Source organism: Pelmatolapia mariae, linkage group LG14 (genome assembly GCF_036321145.2).
Source record: "Pelmatolapia mariae isolate MD_Pm_ZW linkage group LG14, Pm_UMD_F_2, whole genome shotgun sequence".
Taxonomy (NCBI): Eukaryota; Metazoa; Chordata; class Actinopteri; order Cichliformes; family Cichlidae; genus Pelmatolapia; species Pelmatolapia mariae.
Window position 1 is genome coordinate 27,542,687 of NC_086239.1, and position 24,763 is coordinate 27,567,449.

The 24,763-nt window shown below is 38.5% G+C and overlaps 1 protein-coding gene across 4 annotated transcripts in view; it reads right to left on the minus strand.

The window, feature by feature from the left end:
• Nucleotides 1–24,763, minus strand: part of lrfn1 (leucine rich repeat and fibronectin type III domain containing 1) — a 132,125-nt gene that overhangs the window by 12,337 nt on the left and 95,025 nt on the right. For 3 of the 4 annotated variants that reach the window (XM_063494087.1, XM_063494088.1, XM_063494086.1), the window contains one exon: nt 19,124–19,229. The exons of the other annotated variant lie outside the window; for it this stretch is intronic. The gene's annotated coding sequence lies outside the window, so the exon portion shown is untranslated. The remainder of the gene's footprint in view (nt 1–19,123; nt 19,230–24,763) is intronic. 4 annotated transcript variants of the gene reach the window in all.

Genomic DNA, 24,763 nt, shown 5'->3' on the forward strand with positions numbered 1-24,763 from the left:
ATAATCAGAAACACACTGAGAACACTGAATAACCAGCATGAAAACCCAGTGGCACAAAGAATTTTAAATTAAAGAATTAAATATATTAGAATTAAAGCAACCAAAGACAGACATTCAGATCTGCACGAAGAATTCTGCAAATTTTTAGTTGTTAGATTTATATTAGAAGCATCCAACCATCCATTCGCTTCCACTTATCCTTTTCAGGGTCGCAGGGGGCTCTGGAGCCTAACCCAGCTGTCTTAGGGCGAGAGGCAGGGTATATCCTGGAAAGATCGCCAGTCTGTTGCAGGGCTAACTCACAGACAGAGACAACCATTCGTGCTCACATTCACACCAGCATTCACACCTATGGGCCATTTAGTGTTTCCAATTAACCTAACCTCACTAACTGCATGTCTTTGGACTGTGGGAGGAAGCCAGAGTACCCGGAGAAAACCCACGCCAACATGGGGAGAACATGCAAACTCCACACAGAAAGTGGAATTGAACTCAGGACCATCTTGCTGTGAGGCGTATACATATATATGTATATGTATATATATATATATATATATATATATATATATATATATATAAAATATTAGAAGCACATGATCAAAATGCTATTATTTATGAATTGCAACAGCAGAATCTGTTGTAGCAATGCTCTACACAACTTTGACAAAGGTTAATGTAATCTTGTTTAGGCTAACATAGCAAGAAAAAGAGTGATCTATAGATAGACTACATATCCCTATATGGCTCATGGTTTAAGACAGCTGGCCTACTGCAAACACAGTAGAAGCAGTGGTTAAGGGTTTTAACCACCTGCCCAGCCACCCATTAAAAACACTCTTGATCACATATTAAATACTATAGGATTCATTGTTCTATCAGCAATTACATGGGTAAATAAAACCCTAACATGAATCCTGCATTGACAATGAAGTGCTCCAAAACAAAAGCAATTTACCAAGAATCAAAGCACTGCAATATACAAGCTACACACACTGTCACCATGTATTTGTTCAACAGAGCTGTACTTGAAAGTATAAAAGATCTCAACTCATTCAATTAAAGAGGAGTGGAAAAAGGAATTTGGGATTTCCCTATCGGAAGATTTTTGGCAGGAGGTCTTACGCAACATAAATACGCTTTTTATTAATTCCCGTCATTGTTTAATTCAGTATAAAATTGTACACAGGTTACATTACTCAAGGGAAAGACTTCACAAAATCTACCCAGATTGCTCTCCCCTCTGTGAAAAATGTATGTCACATTATGGAAATCTGTTACATAGTTTTGCACTTTGTCCAAGGCTTCAGGGTTTTTGGTGTGACATTTTTACTTATCTGTCTAATATTTTTAAAAACAAGATTGATCAAATCCAACAGTAATTATCTTTGGGATCTCCAAAGAAACACAAAGTTTACAACATTTTCAAAAAAAGTTTATGTCATATGCACTGATCATCGCAAATAAGCTGATCCTGCAGCTTTGGAAAGGCAAAGAGGTTCCTGTGTTAAAGATGTGGCTTGCAGAGCTTACAAATACACTTCACCTTGAAAAAATAAGATATACCACAAATGGCAATGTGAAAGATTTTAAACTAATTTGGCACCCTTTACTTGCATATCTTGGGAAAATATAAATTTTTGGCAGTCGGGGGCAGTGTTGGGTGTAATGCGTTACTAAGTAACGCGTTACTGTAATTAAATTACTTTTCCACTGAAAAAGTAGAGTAACTAATTACTGTTCATTTTTAGGTATTTTAATTACAGTTACTTACAATGTACTTGCGTTACATTGTAAAATAATTAAACTCGCTGAATATCATTATTTAATTTCAATAATTTATCTTCTAAACGTAGAAGTAAACTCTGCCGCTTTAACATCGCTGTAGTGCAGGTGCACGTCATTTCGCGCCAGTTTGCTGCATAGTCGTATTCTAAAGCGGAAGATGTCGGACTCGGCTGAAGCGTGTGGCTGTTTTATGAAATGGACATATTCCCGTCTCTTCACTTTTCTGAAACAAGCAGACAAGAATATTACAGTAATATGTAAGCTATGTCCTGGGGAGAAAAAACTATCGGCTGCTGTTAATAGCAGGAGTAATCTACTGAAGCGTCTGACACGAGAGCATAGACGAACACTTCTGAGTGATCCTTGTTTATCATCCATGGATAACACCGCGGCAACTCCTGCTAAGCAGGCAAACCTTGATTTTACTTCAGCAGCACAGAAAGCGTCTGAAGGTGAGCTTAAAAAAATGATTGCAGGCTACATTGTGGAAGAGATGCTACCACTGCATACTGTAGAGTCTCCGTCTTTAAAAAAAATTATTTATTATTTAAAGAGTTTAATTTCTATTGTTTGCCCACTCAAGGTTTATAGGGATTTTAAGAAGTATTTAGTTTAATTACTTATTTAGTAATTAAGTTAACTTTTCTGACACAGTAATTAGATAAGTATTTTAAATACAATATTGACTAAGTAATTAGTAATTAGTAATTAATTACTTTTTTAAAGTAACTTACCCAACACTGGTCGGGGGATCAGGGCCCATAGTGGGTGTTTTTTTTTTTTTTTTTTTGTCTTGTTTTGTTTAGAGAAAAAGGGGGCATAAGTTCTATTAACTTGTAACAACTGTGATACTTGCTTCTAATAAAAGATATTTGAAAAAAAAAAAAGAAAGTATAAAAGATCTCCAAGGATGGGACGTTTGGAAAGATGCTGTACCTGTACCTCTGTTCTGATCTTAATAACCATACCTCACCATAGCAAAAGTGAGCTATAAGGTTTTTCCCACCACTTGGGAATCACGAAGCTGTCATACTGTCTTGTTGCTGACCTGTTAATCTTATTGGACGCATTTACAGTCTTATTGAGCTTGTTCTTATTAGCTAACATACTAATAAAGACACCAGACAATAAAGCAGAAGGTCAGAATACATTCCACATATGAATGATAATAAGAACCAGTGGTGTATCTATCCACATCAAACTGTCACATCTTCTGTTTAGTTGTTATAAAAGTGAGTATAATTTTTGTACTCTACGCCTGTAAATGACACGTTTGTTTGACTCCCCTGACAGTTTTTGATCAATGTTCCTAAATATTTATAATTACTTACAACCTCAACAGCTATTTGTTGGCGTGTCCTACTCGCTATAAGATCAAAAATAATTACCTTAATTTTTTTGGCGTTTAACTGAAGAAAATAGCATGACACTAAGTAACAAACTCAGCCAGATATGCACAATAATTAGTTTCATCTTCTGTGTTCACGCAAACAATCACTGTCTCGCTGTAAACATCAGACAAGTTAGCCTTGCATACAATAACATACATCTGTTACTGCCACTAAACAAATACACCCATCATTATATATCATTTACAAGCAAGCATAATTCTGCACAAGGCATGCACATGTGAGTACACTACAACACACAGCCACCCACGCACAGTTACAGGACACTGCATTCAAAAACACAACTACATGTCTTCACATCCATGCATTTACACATTAACACAAAGATAAGCATACTGAACAACAACAACAACAACAACAACAACAACAACAACAACAACAACAACAACAACGAAAAGCAGTAAGTGCTCTAGAGGAATAAAGAAAGAGGAGAAAAGATTATCAACAAATGTGCCATTTTCAGCTTGGTTTTCTGGCTCAGACTAGTACTGGAGTAAATGTCACTCTGTATGAACAACAGATAAAATCTGTTGCTTCTTAAAAATGCTCTAAATTCTTCACACATTCACAGCACAGATCTGTTAAAGCCCAAATGCTGACATTTTCTTAAACACTCAGATGCTTGCTTAAAAATGGCTAAAAATAAGAGTGCAGAGATTGCTGTAAAAATGAAGCAGAAATGAGGTAGAAACTTAAACAGCATCTCCTATTGATGACTGCGTAGCTCGTCCCCGCTGCTGCCTACTTAATGCTTACACCCAGGTTTACATATTCAGTAAAACAGCTGCAAGGATCATAGTGCATCTTGGCAACTTTAAAGAAAGTCATAAAACTTGAAAACTGTGCTGTGAATCTTAATTTTAGCAGCCATGGGAGGAACAGTTTGCTTCTTCACCTGCTTGTATACACCCACGTTGTATGTCCATGATAACACAGCTGGAAATTTTAATTAAGGACTTCCATGAATTCTCGTTACATTACATAAATTGCCAGGAAGAGGTACAGGCTTTAAGAACTCGGAGCTGTTAATAAATCACAGAACAGTCATATGAGGTGAACGCACCTTCTAGTTTCACGAAAATTTAATATACTGATCAAGTATAGCTCCAATAATACTTGTCCTCTGTGACTATAATGTAGGTTTTAACTACTAACATTAAATCTTGCAGAAACACGCTATTGCCTATTGGTTATATAGAATGTTCTGATGTTTTATAGCCGAAAAGATAAGAAAAATTGTATTAATCATCATTAAATTTGTTACTAAACCATTTAAATTTTTTTACGATGTTTCTGGGCAATTATGGTTGTAATTTTTCAGCATTTTGAAACATTTCCTAAAGGGCAAATCGGCTGTTAAGGTTGTATTTGTGGCAGCAGTGCATTTCAATAACAATAGTAGTTAGTTGTAGCATTTATGTCAATGTGACATTGAAGCAACGGTATACAAACAATGCATTAGTGTGTCCTTACCTCAGAAAAGCATCTGCCCAGAGACAGTGCATTGTAAGGACATTTCCTGGACATGACTTTGTCAGGAAACCGTAAATGCCAATTAGACGATACAGACAGTGAACTACTGGCTGACCTTGTGTGACTCTTGTCAGGATGCAGGCATAATTATTGACAGCCGGAGTTCATTGGTGCCAGCTCTGTCTCCACCAGTGGACGCCTAAACCGAGGCTGCATAGCCCCGGGGATTTCTGGTCACATCTCATCAATGAGGGTGGGGGGGTTGTGGGTGTTGTCGCAAACAGGAGGAGCATTTGCATATTATAATTACGTCTGCACGCAGAAGCAGTTTTCTCAATTACATTCCATTTAAAACTTTCAATGAAGAAGAACTGAGAAGCACAAGCTACTGTAGCTTCATGAACTAATTGTAACCGCCTCCCTAAACAAGACAGCGAACATGATTATTACACCAGGAGCGAACAAGAATAGTCATAGATGCCACTTACTGATGGAACGCTTGGGTGATTGATTGCTACCCTTTACCTGCTACCTGTTCTTTTCAATTTGAATACCTCCCCTCAGAGATATAATCAACTCTCAATAGCTGCTCCTGTAATTACAACATACTTTATTACTGATAATAAATATGCTTTAAAATAATAAACTTTCAAAGTTAAAAAGCAAAACAAAAAACAACTAATTATGAAAGTTGTTGGGGCATTATTTTTGACTGCAAAATGATAATAACCTATATTTACATGTGAAAAGAGTAATCTAATGTATTGGAGGGGACACCTTTTAATTATTGTTAATTAGTGTTTTAATTAATGTTTTCACATAATATCTACTTAAGTAATTTGTGGACAATCTCAGTGTAGCAGTAAACACTGAAAATCATTGTCAGGTTGGCAAAATTGTATTTTTTAACAGTAGTCTGTTAAAAAAGAGTAGAGTACAAAGGGGAAAAATGTTCATATTTCCATTTCAGAAATGGAAATCAGTTTTTCATTTGACCATTTTGAAATAACTGATTGATTCAAATAGTTGATTTATTTCAAATTGGGATTATCCACAAATAATCTCAAAGTCCTCGTTAAGCATTTCTTTACATTAGAGAATCCCTTGAACAACCAAAGGGTAAGTGATCTCCAGAGACATGTTCCTGTGATCATGTCAGTTAAGTAGACCTTTACTGCAGCAGACATTTGATATTTCGACATTTGACCAGTCAAAGTAGAGAAAGTACAGGCTGTAATAATGAACCAGCAGGTGAAAAAAGCAGGACCTTCCTCAGAGAAATGCAACCAATCATTAACATGCTTGGTGTCATATTCTTTCACAGACCCAATAGTTGAAGCGGGTCGTGCATTTATCGAAGCTGGAGGTTCGATCCCCAGCTCCTTCAGTTTGCATGACTGCTTGACATGCATCTTGGGCAATACCCTGCAAAACTACAATTCATCCCAGCATTGTTTATGTGTGTGCGAGACAGATAAAACCTTAAAGTGCACAGAATAATGGCATGGGTAAATTGGTGAACCTGGCTTGTAAAAGTGCATGATCATTAATGAGAGAAAAGCATTACATAAATACTAAACAGTCAATTTACTATAACAGATTTCTTCACAGAATGCTTAAATACATACTCGCCAATTATTTGACTACATGATGCATAATGAAATGATTAAATATGGTGCTGTTCTAGTCAATTCACTTTTTGTATGAAATGCTTTTTTGTACAAACTGACCCCCCCCCAAAAGAAAAAGAAAAAATCCTGTGATTGCATCTGTTAGCTGTCATGACTAATAGAATAAACAGCGACAACTGATTGCCCTCTGATATAGAATGGCCATTTGCCTACTTTAGATGTAATGAGAGAGATCTCACAGATCTTCACACCCAGATAAGAAGCCACGCTTTCTGTTCACGCTTTAGATTAGGAAAAAGATGAACTGTTTGAAGCAGCAATACTACGATACAAAAAAAATACTGTATTAAATGAAAGCCAAAATCCCAAGTACAAGTGCATGAATGCAAACTATGTCATCAATAATTATCATGCATTTGGAGCTTTAATTTAGTTTTGTTTGGTGTACTCAGAGTGACAAAAAAGATATATGAACATACAAGTACGTTGTTACTATAGGGGCTCAGCCTACATTTGTTTTTGTTTTTTTAAGAGATAGCATGTCCTGACATCCACAAACAGCTTGACAATAAACAGAGTGGCTGTTACTCTTTTCTCCATGTTGCAGTTTCAGTGACACCTTCCAAGAGATTTCTAAAGTACAGTCGACATATTTGTCAAGAAAAAGGTGAAGAAAAAAAAAAAAGAGCACAGAGAAACATGCCATTATAAAAGCAGAAGCTGCTAGCAAACAATAAGAGGACCGACTGAGAATCTGAACGACATCCATCTTATGGGATTTCTATATCTAGGCTTAGTTATTTTGAAATCCAACGTGGGTCAATGACAAGCATTGGTGATTTACTAAAGCTCTACCAGCAAGGCTGTCTCTCTGATACGCATTTTCTGCATGTGGTGACAGGTTTATTTCCTCATTCGTGCGTGTTTGTTCTCTGCACTTGATTTTATTCCTATCTTGTTGCTCTTTAGCATAGAAGCTCCATACCTTCTTCCTGCTGTGTAGAAGAGCTGAGCAGACCCTCTGAATTGGCCCCTTATGATGCCACTTTGTGCTCGGGTGATGCAGAGGAATCCACACTTGATTTGAAATCCTCCTCCCAAGGCTGCTATACTGCATTGATCCTGCTCTGTATGTACCCTTGCAAGGTATTATGTATGCCTGTTATGTGCTTTACTGCCACAGCAGACTCTTGCAAAGAGCCGATTTACACTCCGCAGAGAAAATGTACCAAATGGCTGAACTTAAACCTTTCGTGGTAGAAATAAACTCTATTCGTTTTGCAAAAAGGTAGCCGTGCACAGATCTATCATTACATAAGCTATTTCACATATCAAAGCTGGATGTTCTATACTAAAAGAACCATTTCCGAATGAAATAATGGAGACCATCATTTAAACACATGCTAGAATTACAGAGAATTCCCTTAAATCAAATGTGGAGAGATCTGAACACTGTTAAAATACAAAAGTAACTCACATACACTGTCACAGCAGAGTGCCACTAAGGATAAAACTACTTCATTTTACATTGCAGACAGCTTGGGTCTTTGGGAGATGGAATTTTCAGTGTGTGGCTTTATCTGAACCTCTTTCTCCCAATTTTAAACATTCCAACAACTACTGGGTGGATTACCAAGAAGTTTTGTACTGACATTCATGGACAGGGGATGTTAATGATTTTGGTTCCTTGACTCCTCCCATAGAGACACCATAAGTTTGACATTTGTGGTTTTGAGTGACATGTTTCAAAAACGATTAGATGAATAACCATGAAATTCGCTTCTGGAGGGACTGTAATAACTCTGGAGATGCTTTAATTTGACCCTAGTGAACTCATTTCAAATTTAGCATGACATTTCCATTAGTCTCTGCATTGCTTTGTGTTTTGTGTTAATTAGCAAATTGTGAGCATGCTAACATTAGCGCAATGCAGCCCAGTACACATTGTAAGTCTCAGAGAGATTTTTGTTGCTTCTCAATTAGACTCCAGTAGATTCGTGATGTAGATGACCCCATTCATCACTTTTGCAAGTTGAATATTAAGTAAATTTCCACCGTGTACATTCCTCTTTCTGACTACAGTATAATTCAATTAACAAAAACAATTGAGATTTATTACCAACAGGATCCACCTGAATAAATCTACTGTAATAACTGGACGCAATAATCGAAAATTCATGCAGCTCTAATTGATATAGAGGACAGTGTCCCAAAATCACTCAGGGCTGTAATGAGTGTGTGCTAGACCTCGGCTGAGGCAGCTATGACTGCATGTCCCCACAAATAATGGACTGCGCATCTTCAGTTTGACACACTTCCTAGAAAAGCCCGAGCAAAGCAGGTTTAGGCAGAACTTTTGTCAAATATATTGAAGGTATCACTAATCCTGTCTGTGTCAAACACACCTTGCAGTGTCAATACACAGAGAGTGGAAGTTCACACAAGATGTGGATTTATCTGCTGTTGGCTTTGTGCCAAGAAAATAAGTTTAAGTGAACAATTGCCGCACTTACTACTGACCAGTCAATATGTCCTGTTCACATTATAGGTTTGCTGAGACTCAGAGAAAACGAAACTAAACAAAAGCAACTAACACATGAATTCCATATATCGGCTCCTTTTTGCACTAGTATCACACGGCCATATGCACATTTGTGTATTTGCATGCTTTTCATCCTCCATATCTTTTCTGACTTTGTTTGGGGTTGGGTGGAGTGTGACAAAGTAGCGAAATGTTGATGCTTTTCTCTTATGTATTCCTCAAACTGAACAGTCATTTGTCCTCTCCGTTAACTAAAGCTAGAGATTAACACAGTGCTACACTCTGTGTAAAGACTTCCAAGTAAAGTTTAGATTTTCAAATGTAAACAGTTACGTAATTGCCACATAGACAACCTCAGAGTTTTTTGTGCTGACCCCCTGGGGCAGTTTAACATGTTATGCCTGGTTGCTAATACATCCTTTCTTTAATTATACAATCAAGTAAAAGAGACCTCTGGGAGTTTTTTTTAAACTGTGTGCACTCTAACACTTAGTTCACTTCCTTCCTACATAAAAAATGTGCAAAGATGAAGCAGAAAACTTAAAAACTTGCAACTCCCATGCTATATACAAGGATGGAGTACATATAAAATATGCGTGAATTCATCACTTATATACAGTCCATGCATGTAAGCCACAGAACGTACATGAATAGGCCAAACAGGTAAGAAACAGGTGGGGTCTTATAAATTTTTTTCCTGTTGCAGTTTCCTGCCAGTTCACCACATTGTTTAATGCAACCAACAAATTCACAGAGAGTGCTTTGACTTATGGGTTTGTCACAGAACACGAAACTTCTTTTAAAAAATTAAAAAGTTTGAAAAGCATTATTTCTGTCCTCAACATAAAGGCTGATTTAAACCTACAGTATGAGCTCCAGCAGGTAATATTTAACAGAACAAGGAACAAGGTAATTTTTCTATTATTGATTCTGCACATTTAGATACACATTTTTAGCTACAGAATGGCAACAGCTTTCCTTTACTGGTATGCACAACAGAGCCATAAATCATAGCCAACCTTCAATATGGACACAAGAAGCAGAGTTCTGAATGTAAATCAAGCATACTTGCTTAATGCACGAAGCGTTTTCAAGACTCAGTGATCTTTTATAAAGTGATAAAATGCAGACATAGAAATGTGCATTTCTTACTCTGTGATTACCTTGTTATAAGTAAATTTCTATATAAATAAAGCTCTGTTATTTATTCATTATTTTGTGAAGTAACTATAGCAAACCATTAATGATACAACCTGAAGTTACAGAATAATAATTGAATGAGTGATGTAGCTTGAAAATCAATGTTAATACAGTGAGTAAATTTTACCCATTCGCGGTTTAAGGTATACAGCAATCCCCGAACAAATGAGTTCACATGACAGTGACACAATGACAATAAATTATTTGCATTTTAATGCATTAGTAAAAGAATGAAAATAATTATGATCCATGCCAATCCTGTAAGTGTCGCCAGTGATTTAAATAGGGGCAATTTAAAAATAAAGTCTGATGTGTATTCTCCGAGCAAGTCCTTGTTTGACTTTTTCCTCCAATTACATTTGTTTGAGTTAAATCAGGTCACTGTGTTTCATTCGTGACATATTAGAATAATTAGTAATAATATGAGTGAAATGTTTAGTATGATTGCAGACAAAGTCATGCTTCACTTTCTGAGTGCCTAATCAAAAACCTTTCGGGCCTGTTATTCAAGACTGAAAGGCATATTTAGTTCTTTCCTATCACTTACGTAATTATTTTTTATCTATATTCTTTTTTTCATGGAAGTTCAGAAAGTTAATGTGACTGAATCCCCATATAACTGTCATTTACATTCTCTACAATGAAAAGCCACTGTTACATAAAACAGATTACCTGCTGTGTAAAATTGCCAATTTTTATAGACCTCCCAAAGGCAATTAAACTGATAAAAACTGTTCTTAAATTTGAGCTTTAATTTTTTTTTTACAATACAATTCACAATTAGCCACTAACCTATACGTTCAATTTAACTTCTTTAATTTTTTTAACCTTCAAAATACACTCACAGCATTAGGTGCACTGTGCCAGTACCGGGTTAAACCTCCTTTTGCCTTGAGAACTGACTCAATTTTTTGTGGCATAGATTCAACAGGGTGGCATCAAACAGCTGCTGCAGATTTGTCAGCTGCACAGCACCGATGTGAATATCACGTTCCAACACATCCCAAAGACGCTCTGTTGGACTGAGACCGTGGTGACTGTGAAGACCATCTGAGTACATCGTCATGTTCAAGAAACCAATATGAGATGATTTGAGGTTTTCAATGTGGCAGTTATCCTGCTGGAAGCAGCCATCAGAAGATGGGTACACTGTGGTCATAAAGGGCTGGGCATGGTCAGCAATAACACTCAGGTAGGTTGTAGCTTTTAAACGATGTTCAACTGCCACTAAAGGGCCCCAAGTGAGCCAAGAAAATATCCCCCACACTATTACATCACCAGCAGCAACTACCGGAATTGCTGATACAAACCAGGATGGATCCATTCTTTCATGTTACTTATGGCCTATTCTGACACTTTCGTCTAAATGTTGCAGTAGAAATGGAGACTCATCAGACCAGGCAACGTTTTTCTAGTCTTCTAGATTTTGGTGTGCCCCGGTTTCCTGTTCTTACCTGTTTAGAGTGGTCTTTGTGCTACTGTATCCCATCTGATGCATTCAGAGTTGCTCTTGTGCAAACCTTGGTTGTAATGAGTGGTTATTTGAGTTACTGTTGCCTTTGTATCAGCTCAAACCAGTCTGGCCAATCTCCTTTGACCTCTGGCATTAACAGAGTGTTTTCACTCAGAGACTTTCCCCTTACTGGATATTTTCAATTTTTTGACCATCCACTGTAAACCCTGGAGAAGGCTGTGTGGGAAAATCTCAGTAGATCATGAGTTTCTGAAATACTCAGGCCAGCCAGTCTGGCACCAAGAACCATACCACATTCAAAGTCACTTATATCACTTTTCTTCTTTAGGGGCTAGGTTTGAAATTCTGTGGGTCATCATGTCCACATGCCTAAATGCATTGGAGTGCTGCCATGATACTGGCTGATTAGATACGTGCAGCTGAACAGTCATTCCTAATGACTCGGGGATGATTGTTGATATTTCCTGTTAATATTACAAAATAGAGTGATGGAAATAATTGTAAGGTACAGGAAGCATTACATACTGTACATGTAGTAACTTTGCCACCAGCTACAGTCAGTTCATTACTGGTCATTGCGGTTGTGGCTGTACCATGAGTAATTAGCTCACAACCTATTTGATGAAAGAGGAAATTGCCCTTTATTTTCTGCCTCCAGTTAATTAGTAAAATTGATAAATTAGGTGCTGAACCAAATTGCAGTCCAAAAGCTATCACATTAGGAACAAATTAAGGCTGAGAAAGCAGGACATTGGGATGCATGGATTTTTTTTGTTCCATTTTATCAGAAAAAATGTGCATTTACAATCCCACCGTAAGAAATTTTTACACATGAATAAGCCACTCTCCCAAATGGATTCTGAATAAACACCAATTTATTCTGAAAACCACAGCAAAACAAATGTAACAAAGAAGAAGAAAAAGCAAAAGGAAATTATGTAAACAAAGCACCTGCCTTAGATTTATATTCTCATAGACGATTTTATGATCACATCCCAGGTTTGATGCATGATCTCAAACAGACAGGGCACTGCAAGAGTTTGTATTTTTGATTTAGTCCTTTGCGCTGGTAGACTTGCTTGCTTGCTTGTGCTAATTCTTTACTCCTGGTGTGATCTTTCATCTGAATGAATTACGGGGGGGGGGGGGGAAGCACCTGCTAACTAGCGGAATACATAACAAAGAGGTATAGTCAGAACGACATACCTTTAATTTGTTTGTTATATTGTGACTGATAATTCTTGTATGCTGCTGGAGCCAGGCACAAAGATTAAAAATGTGTAGCTGTAAAAAATACGACACCATTAGTGAATGCGACTGAGGTAGTTCCCAACACTGCATTTCTATAATTTACTTCATGCACTAACATAGACTATAATCTTGGACAGCAGAGGCAACCTGCTCAATCCCATTATTGAACTTTAATATAGCTCCATCCATGCCAGTTGTCCATAATACTACACCCAAGCAAGCTTATTGTGCTGCCAGGTCCACTTATAACATCCCTGCCTCATGTGCAGCTCCTCCTCCTCCTTCTCACTCTCCTCTGCCTATGAGCCAATGCAAATTACAGTAACAGCTTGGACGTGAGTATAATCTCAAGTGGTGCGAGCTGGGCTCCATGGCAAGGCATGCAGGCAGATGGAAGCAGAGACTCTGCCAGGCCTCTTTAGGGGCTCCCACTCTCTCTCCAGCATGGTAGACAATGGAGGAGCTGTGGCTCGCAACCAGCTTCTCGTCTGCCACTATCACGCAGCCTCCTCCCATCCGCTGTATTTGGTAAATGATATGAAACGAAGGGGGACGCCTTGTTTAGACCAATGTGCAGATGGACAGCAATACTGGCAACATTATATCACAAGCCACTTACGGTATGTAGCAGAGGGTAAAACTTAAAGAAAGACGTTCACATTTATGATGACAGAGAGGGAAAGGAGAGCATTAGGGTTTGTATCTTTGTCTGTTTCTGCACAGGAGGTGGCAGAGATCTTTCCCAAGAGCTGTCGTAGATATTTATAGATAGCACTTTAGATAAACAGCCTTATCCATTTGCATAAAAGATGTAACCAAAACAAAAAATTTAAAGAAAAGGCATTATTTTCCAATCAGCGCAGCGTATTATGTATTAAAGCAGTTCCAGTGAGAATGCCATGACTTCCCAAAGTTTCCTGGTGTGTAAATATACATCTGTATATATATATATATATATATATATATATATATATATATATACACACGCACACACACTCTAAAGCATAATTAACTTGAGCCTGGTTGAGATGTGTTTTGAGACCGAGTTCCCTCAAAGAAACCAATTTAACTTCAAAAAGGTTTTCCTAATACTTGAGCATGCCTCTCTCTGCATTACTGAACTTTTATCCACTGTTTCTAATTTCAGCATCTTCTGCCAAGAATGAACAGAAGAGTTTGTCTTGCTCCGTTATTTGTGATGCTCTGCTGATTTCCGCAACAGTGAAAGAAAAATCTTTCTTTTTTTCATGAAAGAGAACCATGAAGAGAGAAATTTTCTGTAGTTACAGATACCTTTTTGGGTTAAGAGCCTGCCTGTTTGGATTCAGGCACTGCAAAAAGAGTTCCATCAAAGTGTAATGCACCTTTTATTTTGAATGAATGAGCTCCAGGGTTTACACTTGCATGACAACAGAGATCAGAGTTTGTCTTGTTTTGCTGCTCTGGGAGACAGGCTTGTTTATGCTCACAAACACTGATTGTGCTATTCTTGGCCATTAATGTAAATTGATTCTTCTACTCAGTTACGCTCCTTGTAATGAGTACGTTTATATGATAGGGTTGTACTTCCATGTCTCATTTAAAGATGCCTCTTGTTTTCTGATCACATAATAGCGCAAAGGGGGAAGCTTTAAGACAGACATATGTGCCTGCAGAAGCTCACAGAATGCCCTCTCTGCTGTATGCATGCATAACAACAAACAAAAGAACAAAAGAATCTGATGTATGAAGAAATCAATAGACTATGAATCAGCCGTGTGCCAAAATGAGGATGTTTAAGTGACTCAGTCTTCAGTGTGTTTGCCAACCCTGACTGCATCTGCACTAACAAAAAGAGAAAGCGAAGCACAGAGAAAACACCGAGACGCTGAGCACAACTCCCCTGGAGCGACGCGTCTATTTTATCTGCCTTGTGCTCGCACGCATGCAGGTGTGTTTGATTTTTACTGTATTTTCTCTATTATTTTTTAAAAGAACAACAACAAAAAAAAGCTTCAGCTGCACCACCTCAAATTTCCCTTATAATTTCAAGATGTGCTTGACACAGGGTGTATGGCTTAATTTGTGCAAATGATTACAGATGCAGTAACAAGAATCAGGTGCAGAGGAGGATATCTCAGCATGGTAATATGTGCTGTAAACATTCAGAATACCCTGAGCTGCTATTTGACACTGCCTGTCACTGCTTTGAATGCTCGATATTCCAGGAAACACTCACTGCAAGCCTCACATTACCTTGACAAGAGAAACAGACCACCAGACACAAGACAGGGAAGATGTGCACTGGAATTTTGAATATGGGAAGGCAACAACTTGACCTACTCCTCACTTTTCCCTCGATCCCCGATTTAAAAAAAAAAAAAAAAAAAATTCACTACCCACTTACAGAACACTCAGTTTGTAGTGCCATAATTTTGTGCAAGCAGAGATGAGCTGGTGGGGAATCCTGTTGTTCCGCCTCTTAATGGCCTCAAACTTGACAACCGGGATTAAACTGCACTCAAAAGAGCAGCTGGGAGAAGATGTCAAAAGAAAACATACGGGCCAAATTACTGTACTTTTACAATACAAATTGCTTTTATTTGACAGGAAAGGAGTGAATTCAAATCTCTCAAAAAGGATTAATTAAACTATGGGAATTATTTGCTTTTTTGGGACACAAAACAGAACAGGATGTCTGGCGGTGCACAAAATATGCAGAGTTATGCAGGGTGTATGCTGTAGATGCTGCTTGTTAGGAGTACAACGCAGGGTGGGGGGTGGGGGCACTGAAGGGAACAGCACTTATGTTCAATTCTGTAACACAAGCTGGCTAATTGGCATTGCCATGCCATTCCCTTTGAACCCACGGAGGACAAGTGGGAGCCATTATATTTCTTTGTTCTCAGCACTGTGCGATACCCCCTGACCACTGAAACCACAGGAGTTCTGACCACAGAGGGTCAAAGGCAGGCAATATAATTCCACCTCCCACTCCTCACCTTAATGAATTCCCCCAGGATCATAAACCAGACTTTCACCTAAAACTAGGCCCTCAGCAGAGTTCACTTACCGGCAGCAAGCCGGATCAGATATCATATGCCTCGATGTAGTGCTATGACATTTTCAGGATGAACACCTACTTCAGTCTACCAAACAGATGCTAAGGGGATACTGGTACCTTCTGCACTTCAGATGCACACGATTATTCTCAAATGACTGCCCTCTGAACATGGAGCACACACCATTAACTCTATCCTCTTGTGTGTTGGGTTTTAATTAATAGTTTCATGCTATATAATGTACAGCCGTAACACGAAACTGTGTTCATGTCCTGCTGCAGCATTTTGAATAGTTAGTTAGAGCTGCAGTCAATTACACTACGACTCCAGACAGAGCCTTCTTTTGTACTACACATGGGTCACATTATTTGAAATATTGGGCAGAGTTATATAAAGACCACAGAAACTGCTAGGTTGGTGGAGTTTGCTTTTAAGTCTCTGAGAGAATAATAATAATCAGCACAGCCTCACCCAATTCCAATTTCCATTTTATTTTCTTTCTAAACTAAATTTATACTATCATGTTTCCTTTCTGGCTAGAAATCTAGAATGTTTCTATCATATTCAGTACTGATTGTTTCAGTGTATAGCTAAAGCTGAAAACGGTACTTTGGCCATTAACCTCTTAAAACCTGTCAATTACCAAGTTTCTATTTAAGTTTTTATTTGCAGTTTTCTAACTGCCATTAGCACGGAAAGACTGAATGACTTTCTAACTCTTAAACCTTTGCACTTCGTTGTATTCCAAGTTCAGACTTGTGAACAGTTAAAACACCCACTGTGCTTATCAGTTACATGTGGCAGTTTCGCATTCAGACTCTGCGCTAACATGTACATTATATCCATTAATGTCAAATGTAGATCAATGCAAGCTCTACAGACTTTCCATAAACCTTCTACTGTGTGAAAAGGTTACTCACCAATTAGTAACTTTAACGCTCATCCTACTGTGCAGACCCCAGAGGTATACTTTTTTTCATCTCCCACAGTTGTTTTATGCTATCATTTCAGGTTATGTGACTTTTGTGACTTCTGTGACTTTTTTCAATACATTTTTGCTATGAGCCCTGAATTAAAGTATCATACAATATCAAGAGAAATAGTGGTGCTCTGTCAGTCAATTTAAAGAAGAATGACTCCATTGCTGCATTCATCATCTGGACGATAACTCGCCAAAGTGGAAGTTATTAGAACATTGGTAGGACAGATCAGGGCCGTGCCCTGGTCATTCCACACATGAAAAAGGAGAGCTGATTCTGCTAGATTGTGAACCCCTTAATCCAAGCAGAAATGACCCTCCTGGGAGTGAGGGAAGCTCCACCCGCTGATGCAACTGTTTAGTGCTTGAAAATGGTGTTACCTTTCCTCATGAACCATAGACAGGAAGGGCACAACTGTTTGTTGCTCCTGTCATAAGCCAGCATGCCCTGAGAATAGCATGAGGGAAATTGCGTGCTAGACTGCCTTTAGTGTGTGTTTAGCTTTAATAGGTTTTAGTTGTTTCCTGTCCCTATACAACCACATTGAGAGCTTGGTTTGCACTGCCAACAATAATCTTCGCCAGGGCTGCCCTTAGTCACTGATACTTTTCAGAACATTTATGGACAAATAGCTACAGCAAATGGGTGGAGAGTATCTGGTAAGGTGGTCCCTGATTTCTGTGGATTTTATTATTAACTCTTCATTTATCCAGGTATAAATCTAATTCAGATTCAAATCCCATTTCCAAGAAAGACCTGGCATCATTGCATCAGATGATGAGGTTTTCTTAGCTTCATCAGGTGGTGATCTCCAGCTTGCACTGAGTGTGAAGCATCCGGGATGAGTCTGGTCAGAATCTGGGTCGGAGATGAGTTGCTGCCCCAAGTGGAGGGCTTTAAGTGTCTCGGGATCTTGTTCACGTGTAAGGAAAGTAGAGTAGAGTAGAGTGGGAGAATGACAGACAGATTGGTGCCTCATCTGTAGTGATTTAGAAGCTGTTCTGATCTCATGTGGTGAAGAGCGGGCAGGGCATGAAAGCGAAGCTGTTGATTTACAGGTCGATCAGTGTTTCAGTCCTCATTTTTGGTCACGAGCTGAGCTGTGGGCAGTGGCCAAAAGAATAAGATCGTGGATACCAGCAGCGGAAATGAGTTTCCTCCAATGCGTGTCTGGGCTCAGCCTTAGAGATAGGGTGTGGAGCTCAGTTATTCAGGAAGAGCTCAGATTAGAGCCACTAATTGTTCTTCTTCAATAGGAGCCAGCTGAGGTGTTACGGTCATGTGACCAGGATGCCTCCTGGGTGAGGTGTTTTGGGCTTGTAAGAGAGGTCCCTGAGCAGACCCAGGACACACTGGAGGGATTACATCCCAGGGCTGCCTAGTGTTTTTTGTATTTATTTTGATATTTTGTATTGGGGTCAAAATGACTCCAATTGGCTTCATCAGAAAAATACAATAAGAGCTGAGACTACAAACAAAGTTTGGTAAATAGGCTTTCAGATAATAATGTGGCTTGTAGTTAAGATAAAAACTGTAAGTCGTATTAAAGAAAAGCATACATTTCGATTACAAATACACAAAATATTGTTAACTTTACAAAAATAATGCTAGACATTTTTAGATGACATTACATAAATAATAAAGCTCTCTCTGAGAACAAATATTTTTTCTATTATTATTATTTATTATTATAGCTGCTATATTTATATGCATGTTGAATATGCTGGATAAGAGCTTCTTGACTAAGCAATATTTATCCAGCAATCTTTTTACTTTCTCTCACACATTTCTGCACTGTTTGCAACCCTGTAGACATTGCACTTGCTGTGTAAAGTGCAAAACCTACGTATATCTGTTTCTTTATCATCATCACCTTTTTATCGTCATTATCAAGTCCTCCAGCTAACCGACTGTACCGGCCGTTTGTTAGTGTCATCTACGTTAACAGGAGTCATGTTATTTCAAAAATGACCAGTCTGACCATTTTCTGGGAGAAGACAATTTTGTGTTGTTGCCCAGGTACACTGGAAATAGACAAATAAGATAAAGCCAAATAAGAAGATTCAGAGTCAACAGACTCCATGCATATGGTTGTTGCCTAACTGTGTAAATCAAATGCTGCCAAACAGTAGGAGACAAGAGGAGAATAAATATTAATATTTTACTCAGTTATCCTCTGGCCCTGTAGTTTCACTGAATCTTCTGACATAGCACTCCCTTTAAATCTGCTGATGTATTACTGCTAACAACATTTTCAGCATAGTTAAAGCTGCTCCTACTAAGCAGGGAGCTGCTTAGAGTCAATATGCAGTGACTTGGAAAACATGGCAAACTCACCAGATATCAAGCCCTGGTCTCCATTACAGGTTCCACAGCAGCATCCTGATCAGCTAACAGTCAGAGACTCAGGGCTGAGGCAGGTGACTCCCACGGGAAAACACCACTGGGGAATAAGGAACATGCTTTAGCATTTTGTTAGAATTAGGACATAATACAACTGTAGGTGAGTTAGAAAGCTTTAGTAAAAAGCCTGCCAGAGAAGTGGTTGTTTTAACACATTTTGGGATGTTTATCATGTACTTCTAGACAATATTCCAGTGAAGGAGGCAACGTTTCTCAACACACTAGAGAGGCAGTCATACATTCATAATCTCATTGACTGAGCTTGCTCCTTTTTCCACTTGGCAGCTTTGGGTGCGATATGAACGCTGATCTGATTATGAAACAACAGGAAAGAAACATAAGCAGCAGCAAAAGGCACCAGAAAAACAGAGTTGGAGATACTATGACTATGAATGTGTGTCCTGTCATTAATATTTCACTGCATCATTGTAGCTCAAGGAGAACAAAGTGTAAAGGGGAGCATAATGAAAAATGTATCCTATTTTGACACAACTTGGAATTTATCTGTACTAAACAAAGACTGGGTTCAGGATGAAAAAAATAAGGTGATAAATGCCTCCAAAAAAATTACTGGATGCTTAAACGCAAGGTTATTGCTGCACTCTGCAATATCTGATGAAGACGCATGGGGGTTTGTAACTCACTTAAGAAGCTATTTTTACCGAAACATTCACTTTTTTTCACACTGGAGAGAGATGAATACCAAGGTCACAGGCCTTCAGTTTCTCACTTGTCCCAAAAATTCAAAACAAGCTACGTGACATGTCACAGCTCTGCTTGCAGTACAGCAGCACGCAATCCAAGAGAGATTACCGTATCGCTCGCATTTGTCTGCAGCGACCCTTCATGCATGAAAATACAGAACTCTCCACTCAGGTTTTTCTTCCAGCTACTGTACATCAATTTGTATTCAGGGGAGGACTTTAGACTTGTCACCTTCAGCTATTCATCCAGCCAATGAAGTATTTATGACGCAAGCTTTTGCTTTTTGATACGCCATTTCAATCCTCTTCCAGCTCCAGTTCACATAAGGCTGGATGTGTACTGTCATGTCAGAGTTTAAGAAATGAAGAAAAGAAATAAAGTAAGAGCGTAGGTGTCACACATTTCATAGCCTATCATTCCAAGCATATTAATGGCTTCCAGTTCTGTGCGGGGCGGTAACGCGGGCCACTCCTCCCCCTCTTCACAGCCAGTGTGTCAGAGAGTAATATCACTGCAGTGACAGCGAGAAACCAATGGGACTCGTAAATTTGCTTTAAAAAATGTCTTTCATCAATGACTTTTCAATTTTATCTTCACTTTCAAGTATACCATCACCTGGTCCAGAATGAGAAGTCTAGTGTTGGAACACCCCAGCCTCACATTATCTCCAACATGGCTCTTCTTCACTGTATCAAACACTCCACTCCACTGATCCATTTTCCTTTCACAGCTGCAACACTTTACCTCTCTATTCCACTTTCTTTTTGGCCCCAGGCCTTTATTTGGTGCAAAAAGACAAGAAGAAAAAAAAAAAATCCACAGTGCCAGGTAACTTTGTCCAATGGGCATTCTCAGTCAAGTCATTATCCATCACTGTGATTCCTTCCTATCTGTGCAAGACAAAGACAGTTGTTAGGGAGACCGTCATCCTCCTGTATTGCCAGTTTTACTACTTACAATACTCAAAATGACAACAGGGGTGACTTAGACTTCCCTTTTTACCTCTTTGTAGTTATACTGTGCCACTCACTCACACAGAGATGACCCGTTGTGAGTGGCATCAAAAACAAACTAAAAAAACCCCAAAAATAGGACAGTCAGATACAAGAATGACTGAAAAACCAACATTGAACCGCAAAACATTATTTAAAAAGAGCAGGCCTAATATGTACTGATGTGGAAGCATTAGTAAATATCAATATGCTCGCTAAGAAAATCTCAAAGGCAGGGCAGTAATATTTTATCAGACTATAAGCATGCATTATTTGGACCAAGATTTCAACTAAATAACAATTTTGCTTGGAGATTTCCCTGGAAAACTCTACTTACAGCATTGAGGAAAAGCAGATCAAAGCCCATATTTTTTTTAAAGGTTTTAAGATTGAAATAAAACAGAACTGTCATTTCACACTCTTTTCATTATATATTTACAAGACAATGCCAGAATTATCTCTCTGCTGGCTTAGGGATAATGCTTTTCTTCCCTCCTTTCCCAGACATCTGCTCTGCAAAAGCAACAAAAAGAAATCTCTGCAAAAAGCTGCAGGCATCTCCTTCCCTCAGATCCTGCTGACCATCCAGGGAGACAAAAACAAGCCTTATAGCTTCAATCAATTATACATTTGAGTGAATGCATTCATACTGAAGCTATTCACCTTTCCTTGCGCTCCATTCTGTGGATATAAACCGAAGTGATGACAATTTCAGAGCTTGCTGGCAGGTAAGCAAGGACTCACAGCAATTAATAGACCACAGCAGTATGGGGAATTAATTCCACCATAGCCTTGCAAGGAGTTTTTTTTGTGCGTGTGTGTGTGTATTTAGTACGAGCTTTAATTATTTCTAAATTGCCTGACTGGAGTAAAGATGTTGGTTCGAGTTTAATTTTTCACCTCCTTTCACTAACTGCAGGAATCACAGCGCCCAAGAAAAAGACAAGCAGTACAGCAGCTGTAGCTTTAACATGCTTATTAAAGGACACTCTCAATGTCATCATGACTCAGCAGTGGGCTGACAAAACCACTCGTGCTGGAAACAACGATACTGTTTGGAGGTGTAGTGTAGCCCGATTGCTGTCATAACTGTGAGGTCAAACTTATCCTCAGCAGATCCATGAAACTGAATCCCATTAGACCATTTTCATTTTCCCCTGACTTTACAGTCATTTACTCCTCCTCATGTCAGCATTTTGATTAATGACTTGATTTACACACAGGATCGTGTACACTATATGGCAAGGTATCAATCACAGAGCTATATGTATTGATGGATTTTCAACAGCTGTTTTTGCTGCAGTCAAAGCCTAATTACATCTAACTAATGGGTGTGCATGAACAGCAATGCCCTGAAACTGAACATATTGAACATGTGTCACTATGTGTAGACTTAATGTGTTTAAATACATCAGATATATTCTGTTTATTCACTAGGTGCAAAATACCCAGAGTCATCTAGGGAAGAAACCACAAAAGCAAGGTGATTATTAAGGATGAACACCTGTTTTTATCTGAGTCATGTCCACTAATCTAAAACACCATCAGACTTTAATGAATTTTACCGTCCCACTTGCCTGACTCAAACTGAGCGGAGCTCTTCACTTGAAATAAGACAAAATAGTTGCCAGGAAAATTGCTTTAAGGAGCAGTTTGATTGAATAATTAGCTTTTCATTAGCTTCTACAAACCTTTGCCATAGGAGGTCAAGAAAAGATGAATTGCGTGTGTGTGTGTGCATTTCACAGCCAATCAATACCCCTGAACCTGAATAATGTTGGAGGGCAAGGTTACCAAGGAAGGTCAGCGGCTAAAAGTGCAGGTGGTGATCACAAAAAAATGCTTTCTCAGTGATAATTAAGGCTGGTTGTGTTATGGTTAGACTCCATCAGACAAGGCTCACGGATCACATAGTGAGGTCATCTGTAATGCAATAGCTGAAAATGGGATGAAAGACTTTATCCCATCATGTCCACTGGTAAAAGTTCTATATTTATATGTATATAATATAAATGCCATCATTTACAGCTCTGCATATACACACATATATATATCACCTTTAACCTTAGCTTTGTTATATAAAATGCTTTACAAGATTACAGCACTGCCATGCAAGGTGCTTACCTGCCATCAGGGGCAACATGGAGTTCAATATCTTTCTCAAGGACACAACCCTGCAATTAGCAGACAACCTGCTCCAGTGCCTAAGCAACGGACCCCCATAGATTACAGGTCAGAACAAACTGTATGAGTCAATTTATATTACTATCTAACCTCAAATATAAAGGCTTAGATAATAAAATGCAGCTGGGGTTGTGAATTAGTGTTTTGGCACTTTAATGTCCAATCTTTGTAGCTAGAACTGACTGTATTTGGAGGAGAGTTTGGACTGCTACTTTATCAGAAAATGCTAGCAAGATGCATCTATAAATTGTAAGGGTGCCAAACACAAACACACTTACCATGCAACTGGTGTTAAAAACAGACCAATAAAGCAGTATTTCATTCACCAAAACTGGTGAACTAACTTCTAGAATGGTTATACCACAGAGCAAGCCATAACATTTGTCAAACAATTCTATTAAAATGCTCCAAAATACTTGGCAAGTCACAAAAAAGCACTAAAAGGTGCGCGTCTGTGTGCGCAACATATTTTTTTCCACCACAAATATGTGAAAGCAATTGTGCAATGTTATTTTATTTTCTCTTCTTATCTTTTCAGTTCAATTTTCTCATTCCTATTTCTGTTTATGAACGTTTATGTAAAACAATAACAAAATGCTCTAAAATATACCAACTCCACAAAAACAAAAGAGAAGTCAAGTTCAGTGACTATGGGGTGAAATGAGGACTAGCAGACACCAATCAGCTGCAGCTGCCTGTGTCCGAACACCTGCCAATCCAAAGGACCACACCCCTAACTCCAGTATCCAGACGAATTAGTTGTGAAAAAAGTACAGTTGTGATGAAGGTGGAAACAGTATATAAAAGCCAAACACTAAAATGTTTTTGTATTTTTTGTTTTTACCAATGCATAAACATCCTATTTAATGCTGTATAACTGAACATTTTAACATGGGCACACAGCCTCAACTGCCTACTAGAAAGAACTCGAGTTTATTCCACCTGGTCTAATTTTTCAAACCTGGAAATTGCCACTTGGCAGTGCGTAATGATAATTTTTGTCATTAATTAATTGCTTGAGTAATGTCTGTCAGGAAACTGCTCACATTTTGTGTCTAAGATCACACCTTCTAATTGCTCATTTGGCCATGAACACAGCTGAAAACTGGAACATAATTAATTTTCAGAGATATAACAAATAGTGACAATTAACGCTGAACTTAGCATTAAATAATTAAATATTTTGTATAGTCAAATCAGATTAATGTGTATTATCTATTATCAGATATCTATTACCTGTTTCCCTTTAAGTTTAATCTTTTAATTCAAGGATTCAAGGGAAAGACATAATAAAAAGATAGAGTACAAATAGACGTGCATAATGTATCGACAAGTGCCACATCTGTAAGAAAAACGAACATACAACACCTGGAACCCAAACATCCGAAAACACACAGGTTCACAAATCAACAATCTTCTTGTGGCGTGTGTTTGTAGGCGAGTGTGAGTGAGAGAAAGAGAGGAGTGTTGAGTGTGTGCGTGTGTGTGTCTTTGTCACGAAATGTACTTGAAAATGAGGATGGGAAGTCGTAATAATGCCCCCCAGGAGCCAGAGGCAGACAGAGATGGATTCAGGAAAACCAGGCCATCCACAGCCCCCAAGAGTACTGAAGACCGAAGGCCATGCATCTCAGTGATATCTGTACACCCAACCCAGCAGGAATACAAGGGAGGAAGGCCTTAGATGACCAGG